The 12,266-nt window shown below is 38.9% G+C and overlaps 1 long non-coding RNA gene across 1 annotated transcript; it reads left to right on the forward strand.

Annotated features, from left to right (window-relative positions):
* Nucleotides 1-877: 877 nt before the first annotated feature.
* On the forward strand, nt 878-12,043 carry LOC120356014. The gene is made up of 3 exons (XR_005573890.1): nt 878-988; nt 11,184-11,232; nt 11,930-12,043. It is a non-coding gene; the product is annotated as an uncharacterized LOC120356014 (long non-coding RNA).
* Nucleotides 12,044-12,266: the final 223 nt, after the last annotated feature.

Below are 12,266 nucleotides of genomic sequence, written 5' to 3' on the forward strand. Positions count from 1 at the left end.
TTATTCAATTGCAAATTATTGTTGATTCTATTAAATCATTCACTATGAAGAGATAGCAGACCTCATGTGTGTCTCCAGCGTTATTACCCTGTCACCAGCTGGCTCAAATCACTGAATAGTAGACTTGAGATGCGCGTGTACACTAGCGTCAGATGATCAAATTTCATAACGGCAAGGAAAGTTGTGTGAGTGCGCCACACTAGATTTTTGAAATTGTCTTCTATGATTTGGTTCACGGGAAATTAATCAGGATTAAAATTTAACTGGCTATTGTGAAACTGGGCCTTTGGAGGGAAACTTTTGCATTCCTCTGGGAATTAATCTCAATTTACTGTGATTAGATAGAACATTTTCTGTATGTATGTTATGAATGTTATTATAATTTCTTCTTCCGTAATAAATTTTCTTGCTTTTGTACTCCAGAGCGAAGCTCGGTCCTCGATATAAGGTCTTCAAGACCTTGCAATATAGAATGTATTTCAAATATGAAAATCAAATACAAAAATTCTCTCTCACACACCTCTCTCAATCTCTCTCTTCCCAACAAACACAATTCAAGTGCATTTTGATGGATTGGTCAATGTTTCCGTGTGTTGTTGATGCTGTTGTTGGTTGTTGTTGGTTGTGGTCAAGTGTTGTTTGTTGTCCATTGTTGAGTTATGACGTCATTCCATTGTCATGATCGCTTTAGTTATTGTATACATCCATTGTTGACACTACCTTACTTATTGTTATGCATCCATGTTTACTCATTTTAGTGATTGTGTGCCTCGCCAAAGCATTGTCGTTTGTCATTCAACGACAATTTGAAACAGTATCTAAAACACTTTGTCACTTTTTGATATCGTGTCAAGTAGCACGACTGCTGGGCTAAGGTGCCGTATCCAATGGAGTTCAATATTTTATTCAAGTTTGGTGGTTGAATAAGGAGAGGTGTTTAGAGGAGAATCAGCTGAAGCGGGCAAATTGATTGTTTCTGTCCCTACCAGTGAGTATAGAAAGTAACATTCATGTTACAATCATTTTTCATTTATTTCATTTATTCATAGACAATAGATACAATGCAGGTAAAAACAACAGGCATTCGCCCAAAACTGCTTTAAACCTTAATTTGGAATACATAGTCTAGAGGTTATGTAAATGATAACCCAATTCACACACTATTTTGAGTTCGAAAATTGTGTGTACTACAATAATTTCAAATTTATCAGATTAATTATTTTCAAAATACATACAAATCCAAACGAAAAGTTTCCTTCACAATCACAAAAAATATTAAAAATTTCACCAAGTAAAAATTCCAACACAAGACAGCTTTTCAAAATAAATCTGGTGTGGCGCACTCACACAACTTTCCTTGCCGTTATGAAAATTGATCACCTGACGCTAGTGTTCACGCGCATCTCAAGCCTACTTAACAAAGATCTGAGCCAGCTGGTGACAGGACAATAACGCTGTAGACACACGAGCTCTGCTATCTCTTCATAGTAGAGAATCATTTAATAGAATCAACAGTTACCAACAGTTTGCAATTGGATAATCACATTTTCTCGAATTTCGAGCTTATTTTCAATTTTAGGTGAAAATGTTACTGGACATCTATTGCAGAGATTTTCATGCTCAATTTTTTCCACTTGAAATTTTTTGTTTAAATTGTATATGAAGGGCTGCTAATTGAGAATCTAAAATCAAACTTTGCATAGATGGGGCGGAGCTCCTGAAATTTTTACAGATATGAAACTTGTTGCAGTTGATAGAGTTTATCAATGACTATTTCAGGTATGAATTTGATCAAAATCGTTGGAGCCGTTTTCAAGGAAAATCGCGAAAAACCAGGTTTTTGACAACATTTTCTCCATTTTAGCCGCCATCTTGGATTGCATTTGATCGAAATTGTTCGTGTCGGATCCTTATAGGGGAAGGACATCAAGTTCCAAATTTCAAGTCATTCCGTTAATTGGGAGATGAGATATCGTGTACACAGACGCACATACACTTATACACACACACACACACACACACACACACACACACACATACAAATACAGACCAATACCGAAAAACCAATTTCTTTGACTCAGGGGACCTTGAAACGTATAGAAATTTAGAAATTGGGGTGCCTTAATTTTTTTTGGGAAGTAATACTTCCCTTACCTATGGTAATAGGGTAAGGAAAGTAAAAAATATTTAAAATTTCACTAAGTAAAAATTCTAACACAAGACAGCTTTTCAAAATTATGTAATCATGTTACATTCATGGTATGAATGTCACCTTCTATACTCATTGGTTCCCTACACATGGTAGTAGGCTATCATAGAGAAAAAGTTGCCTTTTTTTCTTTAGGGATACTTTTGAAGAAAAATAAAATGCATATAGTTTTGTGGGACTCCTGTAATGTTCACACCCTAACTATTCTAAATGTACCATGCACCTCTAGCATGGTTGGAAAATTGTGTCTCAAACTTTCCACACTTCTAAACTTTCCAAATTTTCTAAACATCCGTTGCATGGACTAAAGGCCATTCCACACAGCACGTGGCGTGCGTGGCTGGACGCACGCTAGCTACTATTCAAAACATCGCTTCCCAGCTAATCAAATGAAGCAATTCACATAGCAGCCACGGCCACGCGGGCAACGCTTGCTATACTAGCCACGCGTGGCTACCGTTCGCTCTCTGAGCGATCTTTTCAAACGTGTCCGGCCACGTTTTGGTCCGAGCATGCGCAGAACGTATACTAGACGTATATAAATGTAAAGAAAATAAAAACTCAGTACCCTTTTTTTGAAATATTTTATCACAACATGTTTCGGACATTTATGCCATTTTCAAGTGATATCAGAAAAGAGATAAAAATATGGCATATCAACTAGACGTATACTATCGTATAGAATGTATACTATCATTGTCAGCCTCAAGGTCGCGCATTAAATGATGGAATTCGCCATAGGTGTTCCTTTTTTTATTGATTGGATGTACTCACTGGTCCCGTGCTGTCACCGAATACAATAAAACCAGCTCAGTATCACTACTACTGCTGCTGCTCGAGTCATCAAACCAGGTAAGCCACAAGAAAATCCAGATTCACACCACGGGACCGTCGGAGTTGACATCTTTCTGCATACTGACGGGAAACGTGGCCTGTATAGCATCGCAACAGTTGTGGCGGTGTGAATTGGCATGTGGCTAGCGTGGCCAGCGTGGCGTGCGTCCAGCCACGCACGCCACGTGCTGTGTGGAATGGCCTTAAGAGACGGCTGAAGTGAATGTTTAGGATCATAATACAAAACTAAATAAGAACCATGTTATTGAAATAACGCGTGAGTAGTATAAAAAGGAGGAGCCTGGTGCACAAGTGCCCCAGACTCCTCCTTCACCTCAAGGTCACCCAAGTTGACCAAACCTAACCTCAAGGTCATCCAGGTCAACCAAACCTAACCTCAAGGTCATCTAGGTCAACCAAACCTAACCTCAAGGTCATCCAAAAACCAAACCTAACCTCAAGGTCATCAACGTCATCCAAACCTAACCTCAAGGCCATCCAGGTCAACCAAACCTAACCTCAAGGTCATCTAGGTCAACCAAACCTAACCTCAAGGTCATCTAGTTCAACCAAACATAACCTCAAGGCCATCCAGGGCAACCAAACCTAACCTCAAGGTCACCTAGGTCAACCAAACCTGGTTTTGACAAAAAAAAAAAAAAAAAAATTAAAGAAAAAATTAAAAAATAATAATAAAAAAATTAAAAAAAAAAAAATTAAAAAAAAAATTAAAAAAAAAAAAATTAAAAAAAATTTTTTTAAGAAGAATTAGAAAAAAAATTAAAAAAATTAAAAAAGTTTGAAAAGAAAATTAGAAAAATTTGAAAAAAAAATTAAAAACATAAAATCGGGAATAAATGGGAAAAAAGGAAAAATAAAATGAACTCGGGGCTCTGAACTCTGAACTTGGGGCTATGAACTCTGAACTTGGGGCTCTGAACTCTGAACTCGGGCTCTGAACTCAGGGCTCTGAACTCTGCACTTGGGCTCTGAACTCAGGGCTCAAATGTCCTGCATCATTGAAAATGTCTGTCAACGAGATAATACCATGAGTTCCTCCTCCTCAAGCTCAATCACTATATCCCGCAGACAAAGCTCACTGTTTGACAACATGTCGCAGTAGATGGAATACCTCTCAGTGCTGACAAACCGTCTTATACCAAACAGAGAAAAGTGGTGGTGGTGGTGGTGTTAACCTTCCTTGTCAACAGGTCTATGACAATGCCACCCCATCATGACTCACTTCTCAATTCTTTGTTATCATTAGAATGAAGAAGTATCATATTCTATATAATTTAAGTCTATAAACATAAATCCTCTATGGTGTAGTGGTTAGCAAGTCAGCTTCCCAAGTTGGAGGTTCTAGACTCGAATCCAAGGTGGTAAAGGTAAGTATTGAAGGTCAGTATCAACAGAACCAGAGGATATATTTTTTGTATATAGTGGGTAGACTGGCCCACCACTGCCAGTCACCCTGCCGCCGGTCGTCCGACCGCCACCAGTCGCCCGGCCGCCACCGGTCGCCCCGCCGGTCACCCCACCGTTCGCCCCGCTGGTCGCACCACCTTTGGTCACCCCGCTGGTCGCCCGGCCGCCACCGTCGCCCTGCCGGTCGCCCGGCCGCCGCCGGTCGCCCCGCTGGTCGCCTGGCCGTTAAGGCAAAATTTGGGGGAGGTATGAAAAGATCACTGAAGGAAGTCGGCAGGGTGGTTGAGAGGGGAAGAAACAAAAGATTCAACCATCAAGAAAAAATCATTGAAAGAGGTCAAGGTCTTTACTTGAGACATCAGAAACCAAGGTTGGTACAGGTCTTTACTTGAGACAGCAGAGATCAAGTCGGTAAAGGTCTTTACTTGAGAAAGCAGAGAACAGCAACACCTCAGACACTAGGTAATATATTGAGGTACAATCAAAATCATAATGCTGTACAAATATGGATATATATTGGATACATAGCAGATTAGATTCATTGTGCTGGAATCATCTGTGGAGATAGACATTTTGTCGATCAACTGTGTATCTGGAACAATAGAGAAGATGGTACTCCTATCTCAAAGTGGGGTGACTATGGTGAGACAAATTTACCATCAATCTCCCCATTTGATCTGAAGATGGTTGAGGATCATGTAGAAGATGAGGAAGAGGAAACTGATATGGAGGAGAACAATGAGGTAGAGGTGGAAGAGGAAGAGGATGAGGGAGAGGAAGAGGAAGAGGAGGAGGAAGAAGAGGAAGAGGAGGAGAAGGAAGAGGAAGAGGAGGAGGAGGAGGAGGAGGAGGATGATGTAGTAGTGAGAAATACTACTACACCTATACTTTTGACTCGAAGGAGCATCAATTACCTGAAGGAAAGAGGTTGTGAGGTGATTCAACATCAATGACAGGGTATTGTCTCTAACTGAAACAGTGTTCTAGAGGTATCACTGAATATCATCCAAAGACTATCAGACAACATAGAAGACTTGCCAAGGACTAGTGCTGGAAAAGGAGTCTACTACCTAGGACATCACCTGCTTTACATGGACCAAGGAGAAACATCATGGATAAGTCACTTTTCTGCACACTCAATATGATAAAAAACTTGAATTTTGGAACAGAGATATACCTGCTTGTAGTAAACTTTTCAATGAAATGGATGTTGAGTTGATCAATAAAGAGCTAATTGTATTCCAAACTGTTTACTTATTACCTACCATCTCCTTAGATATAGTTTAGCTTTGAGTACATTCTGAGTGCCACTGACTGAACAGTGACTGAACAGTGACTGATCAGTGACTGAACAGTGACTGATCAGTGACTGATCAGTGACTGATCAGTAATTGAACTGACTGACTGATCAGTTATTGAACTGACTGACTGATCAGTAATTGAACTGACTGACTGACCACTGAGTGGATGACCCTACCATCCTGCCTCAGACATGCTGAATACTGGTGAGCATGGTCCATGTGGCAGGAGGAGCTAGGGTCGTTGAGAATGCCCATGCTCAGCCGGCGGGACAATTGCCAGCCGCAGCAGGTCGACTGTTGGTGGTGGGATGGCAGCCGTCGGTGGGGCGACGGGTGGTGGTGGAGCGACCGGCGGCGGCCGGGCGACCAGTGGCGGCCGGGCGACCGGTGGCGGGCAACGGCGGGGCGACCGGCAGGGCGACCAGCGGGCGACTGGCGGCGGCTGGGCGACCGGCAGGGCGACCGGCGGCGGCCAGGCGACTGGCGGCAGCCGGGCAACTGGTGGTGGGGCGACCGGCGGCCGGGCAACCGGTGGCGGCCGGATGACTCGCGGCGGCCGGATGACTCGCGGCGGCCGGATGACTCGCGGCGGCCGGATGACTCGCGGCGGCCGGATGACTCGCGGCGGCCGGGGGACCGGTGGCAGGGCGACCAGCGGCGGGGTGACTGGCAGTGGTGGGCCAGTCTACCCACCACATACAAAAAATATATCCTCTGGTTCTGTTGATACTGACCTTTAATACTTACCTTTACCGCCTTGGATTCGAGCCTAGAACCTCCAACTTGGGAAGCTGACTTGCTAACCACTACACCATGGAGGATTTATGTTTAAAGAATAAATTATATAGAATATGATACTTCTTTATACTAATGATAACGAAGAATTGAGAAGTGAGTCATGATGGGGTGGCATTGTCATAGACCTGTTGACAAGGAAGGTTAACACCACCACCACCACCACTTTTCTCTGTTTGGTATAAGACGGTTTGTCAGCACTGAGAGGTATTCCATCTACTGCAACATGTTGTCAAACAGTGAGCTTTGTCTGCGGGATATAGTGATTGAGCTTGAGGAGGAGGAACTCATGGTATTATCTCGTTGACAGACATTTTCAATGATGCAGGACATTTGAGCCCTGAGTTCAGAGCCCAAGTGCAGAGTTCAGAGCCTGAGTTCAGGGCCCTGAGTTCAGAGCCTGAGTTCAGAGTTCAGAGCCCCAAGTTCAGAGTTCATAGCCCCAAGTTCAGAGTTCAGAGCCCCGAGTTCATTTTTTTTTTCCTTTTTTCCCATTTATTCCCGATTTTATGTTTTTAATTTTTTTTTTCAAATTTTTCTAATTTTTTTCTCCAATTTTTTTAATTTTTTTTTCCAATTTTTATTTCATTTTTTTTAATTTTTTTTAAATTTTTTTTAATTTTTTTTTTAATTTTTTTTTCAATTTTTTTTTCAATTTTTTTTAATTTTTTAATTTTTTATTTTTTTTTCAATTTTTTTTGTTAAAACCAGTTTTGGTTGACCTAGGTGACCTTGAGGTTTGGTTTGGTTGCCCTGGATGGCCTTGAGGTAAGGTTTGGTTGACCTAGATGACCTTGAGGTTAGGTTTGGTTGACCTAGATGACCTTGAGGTTAGGTTTGGTTGACCTGGATGGCCTTGAGGTTAGGTTTGGATGACGTTGATGACCTTGAGGTTCGGTTTGGTTGACCTGGATGACCTTGAGGTTAGGTTTGGTTGACCTGGATGACCTTGAGGTTAGGTCTGGTTGACCTAGATGACCTTGAGGTTAGGTTTGGTTGACCTGGATGACCATGAGGTTAGGTTTGGTCAAACTTGGGTGACCTTGAGGTGAAGGAGGAGTCTGGGGCACTTGGGCACCAGACTCCTCCTTTTTATACTACTCGCGTGTTCTCACTTTTGACTTACTGAAGGCCAAAGTCGTTGTCCGTCTGTTTGTATGTTCTACAATAAGTTCGGAAACAATTGATCAATCAGCTTCAAATTTAGAACACCTATTTTTCGAATCTTTTTACATGTCATGTTCGTTGGAAGACAGAATTGACTCACTCCTTCGTCCTTTTTCAGGATGTAGGAATAGCACTGAAAGTGCTCAAAAAAATTGTTGTGATTTAGTCAGCTGAAGAATTCATTGCATGCAATTACTACTGATTTTCCATCCATTCATTCATAACTTCAGCTGAGGCTATTTGGGAGCTATCACACAGACAGTCCTTCATGCGCTGACACATCATGATTTCAGCTGGTCAATATTCAACATAATTTACAACTTAAACATCAACAAACTGATACAGGTTGAGATATCAATGTGCGTTTTTAGCGAATTGTTATTTCTTGTAACTCTGTATCGAAATGATGTATCACATGATCACCTTCTCCTTTCAAAAAATTAAATTGCATTTAAATGAGGGTCAAATAAGCAACAGAGTAAATCTGCGTTTACACCGGAGTTAATAACACAAGTTTTTAACAATTTTTGTTATCAACTGATGTTAATTACAAAAGTTAATAACATCATGTTGAGTTGCGTTTACACCGGAGTTGATAACATGAGTTATTAATAAAAAGTTGTCAACTTGACTGAATCGACAGAAATTTTTCTTAACAAAAGTTGATAACTCATGTTTTCAACAAAAATTCCTTGTTATTAACAAGATTTATGTTATCCATCGAGAGTCGGTAACTTTTGTTAATAACAGGTTAGTATCTTCCCCGCAACCCCCTCGCCCAGCATCCCTACCCTACAACTACAGCTGTTCCCTAATAACTACAGCTGCAGACAAAACACGTGACAAAGTTATCAACTTTTGTTGCTAACAAAACTAGCAGCCAAAAGAAAATGTTGAAACTTATGTTGAAAACTTTTGTTTAACTCTGGTGTAAACGCATTATAATTTATTTACATTAGATCAGATGAAGATCATTATTTTAATGATCACACACATATTTCAATTCAAATTTGAAAACAATTTTTTGCTTTTTATTGTGGCTGTTATATCATATGAATAGTCTCGTTAAATGGAATCATATGGAAGTCAATTATATTGATAACAAGATCTTGTTAATAACAAGGAATTTTCTGTTAGAAACATGAGTTATTAACTTTTGTCAAGAGAAATTTTTGACTATTCAGTCAAGTTATTAACTTTTTGTTAATTACTCGTGTTATTAACTCTGGTGTGAACGCAGCTTAAAACATCAACAAACTTATACAGGTTGAGATATCAATGTGCGTTTTTAGCCAATTGTTATTTCTTGGAGCTCTGTATCGAAATGATGTATCACATGACCACCCTCTCGTTTCAAAAAATGAAATTTCATTCAAATGAGGGTCAAATATGTTAAAGCAACAGAGTAATGTTTGAAAAGTAAATTTTCATTTCAAATATGATCCTCAATGAAACCTATACTGTCAAATATTCTTGTAAGACAATATTTAGCTGCTTCCATAATTTTCATCAACTCTGTATAATAAAAAGTTATTGTGGGTTTCAAAGATTACAATACAACAGTTCTTGACAAGTTTTCAAACCAAGGGTGTAACTAGTGTACGAAGTCTCAATTTAGTCTCGATTGAGTCGCCAATCAATCATTTATCATTTAATGATGGAGTTGAGTTATCAACAGTAGATTGTCACTACAGTAATAATTATTATTGGGAAATGGGAAGTAGTACAGTGAGAATGATTGATTGATTGATTGATTACTTTATTCATGTAGATTACAATAAATACTGGCCTTACACTTGTATGAAATAGCTACAATGCAGCAAAATTATAGATGAATTTACATAATATAGACTGAGAAAATAATTATTGAACTGTATATGATACGAAAACGCAATTTGTAATATAATAACTTAGATAATAATTCTATTGTTAGGCATCTACATAAATTGCGGAGCTTGGATAGCAATGTCCATCTTCGGAAAGAATATTAAAATATCTCCCCACTAACTCTCTACGAGAGAGAGAGAGAGGAGATAGAGTGAGAGAGGAGAGAGAGTGAGGGAGAGAGAAAGAGTGAGAGAGAGTGCATGGGAGAGAGGATACAAAATGTAACACAATACCTAATCGTTTGTTGGCGATGGTGAGCTTGTTTTGGATGCTTTGTCAATTTTTCAATGCTGAACCCTGAAAAGCCCTTGGGGTGGTTATCCATATTCAATGGGCAACAGAAGGGTGGAGTGTACACTGTACAATGAGTACTTGCTATTGACGGGGCTTTGAGTCCCAGAATAGCTTGAAAATTAATATACCAAACGTTTCATTCAGAATCAGGAGTCTCTAAATATTCTGAACCCTGTTTCATTGCCGCAGATTGCTGGAACTAGTGTTGCAAAACTCATCAGCTATTATTCTCTCCCACTGATGCTCGTGACACAGAATTGTTGCAATGAAAACGGTAAAAAATTGGAAAAAGCTGCACAAGCACAGTTTCAGCTTTCACGTGGATTGTTTTTGGTTGAGAGGTATCCTCACGGCAGCCCTGTGTCAACGCATATCATTTATGCTTAAAATTATTATTTATTTATTTATTTATTTATTATTTATTTATTTATTTGTTGACAGAATTACAAATCATATGAATATGATCGGGACAGAACAACAGGAGGCTGTGGTTCATAACTGCGCGAGGTCTACTGTCTACAGAATTACTATTTATATGTAATCCGAACTGACGCTATTCATATGTATCTATCTCATGTCTGATGAATAAAGATTTTTCAATTCTATTATACTCTACATATACACTGTATATTCCCAATTAGTCACATATTAATGTAATATACTGGGTGAACAAATTCGGTATAGGAATTTGAAACATTTTGAAATAGAATATGAAACTTGAAGGTTTTTTGGTGGGAGAATTTCGGTGGTTGGAGGATGGGGGTTTGGGCTCAAAGTCAAAGCTTGGGGGGACTCAAAATGAGGTCACCTGGGTTTAGAATGACTACTGACGAGATTTTTTTTGGGCTCCCAATGCAAGGGGTGGTCACCCCTGGTACCATCACATTTAATCTACTTATATAGGTTATCTATACTGTAATAAAAGAAATAACTGGCTCATACACGTACGGGATAGGAAAATTATGTTTGACGCATCATCACGTCTCAACTACTGGACTGACGTGACTTGAAATTCTGCATATAGATTCTTAATTAACCGAGGATGGTTATAGGCCTATTTTCAACTCTTCAAAATCTCATTACGTCAAGTTTTCAGTTTGTCAAGTTTTAAAATAGACCCTTGCGGTGGACCGGTTACCTGCTAGTAAAATATAATATTTCTGGTATATAGTCACTTAACAATTGTAACGTCATATATTATATTATCATTGCATCATGTTTTAACTTTATATTAACTTATTCAGGTTATGATTTCTTTTTTGTTCCAGAAATATCAGACACTCCTGCAGGGTCCTGAACTAGCCGAGAAACAAGACGGTGAGTGTCGTTTTTCATAATTTTTTTGGACAATTTCTATCTAAATTTGGGAAGGAACAGTTTTGGGCTTTAAGCCTGTTGTTCCTCTCCCAATCATTCACAGTTTTGAGAATGATATATTGTATCTATCAATGTATAAATAAATAAATGAATCCCAATTATCTCAAATTCTGTTCGCTTGAAAGTATACAAACTAGAATATTCTTCGAGAAAATTACAATAATAAATAAGTTGAATCGTGATATAGTTATCAAGCAATCAACATAGTAGACCTGCTATGGTTCCTCAATATATTATCATTTCAGGAGATTGGAATAAGTAATATATAATCATGCACCTCTTTGAAATAATTTATACTATAATAAAGGAATGAACTTGCTTTACTTATACACGTATGGGATAGTGAAATTATGTTCGACGCATCATCACGTCTCTACTAATGGACTGATTAACTTGAAATTTTGCATATAGATTCTTAACTAACCGAGGATGGTTATAGACCTGTTTTTAATTTTTCAAGATCTCATTACAAGTTTTCAGTTTGTCAAGTTCTAAAATAGACCCTTGCGGAGCACGGGTTACCTGCTAGTCACAAATAAGAAGACATTAAGATTATGTTCTCATTATATAATAAGCTCTATTGAGCTTATTGGAACACAATCTTTTTTCGGCTTTGAAATATTTTTCTTGTTTCCAGACGTGAATAGTGACCTGGATAGAAAGTACCCTCCACCTTTTTCTTGGCCGGAATCTGTTCTCTACCCAGAGAGGCGGAGTCAGCTGTCAAGGCCATATCCGCATAATGTTAGAGGTAATCCTATACTATTAAACGAGCAACTTCTGTTTATATGTTTAGATGTTTAGATGTTTAGATGTTTAGATGTTTAGATGTTTAGATGTTTAGATGTTTAGATGTTTAGATGTTTAGATGTTTAGATGTTTAGATGTTTAGATGTTTAGATGTTTAGATGTTTAGATGTTTAGATGTTTAGATGTTTAGATGTTTAGATGTTTAGATGTTTAGATGTTTGGAT

This window comes from Nilaparvata lugens, unplaced genomic scaffold, assembly GCF_014356525.2.
Source record: "Nilaparvata lugens isolate BPH unplaced genomic scaffold, ASM1435652v1 scaffold5532, whole genome shotgun sequence".
In the NCBI taxonomy this organism is placed as follows: Eukaryota; Metazoa; Arthropoda; class Insecta; order Hemiptera; family Delphacidae; genus Nilaparvata; species Nilaparvata lugens.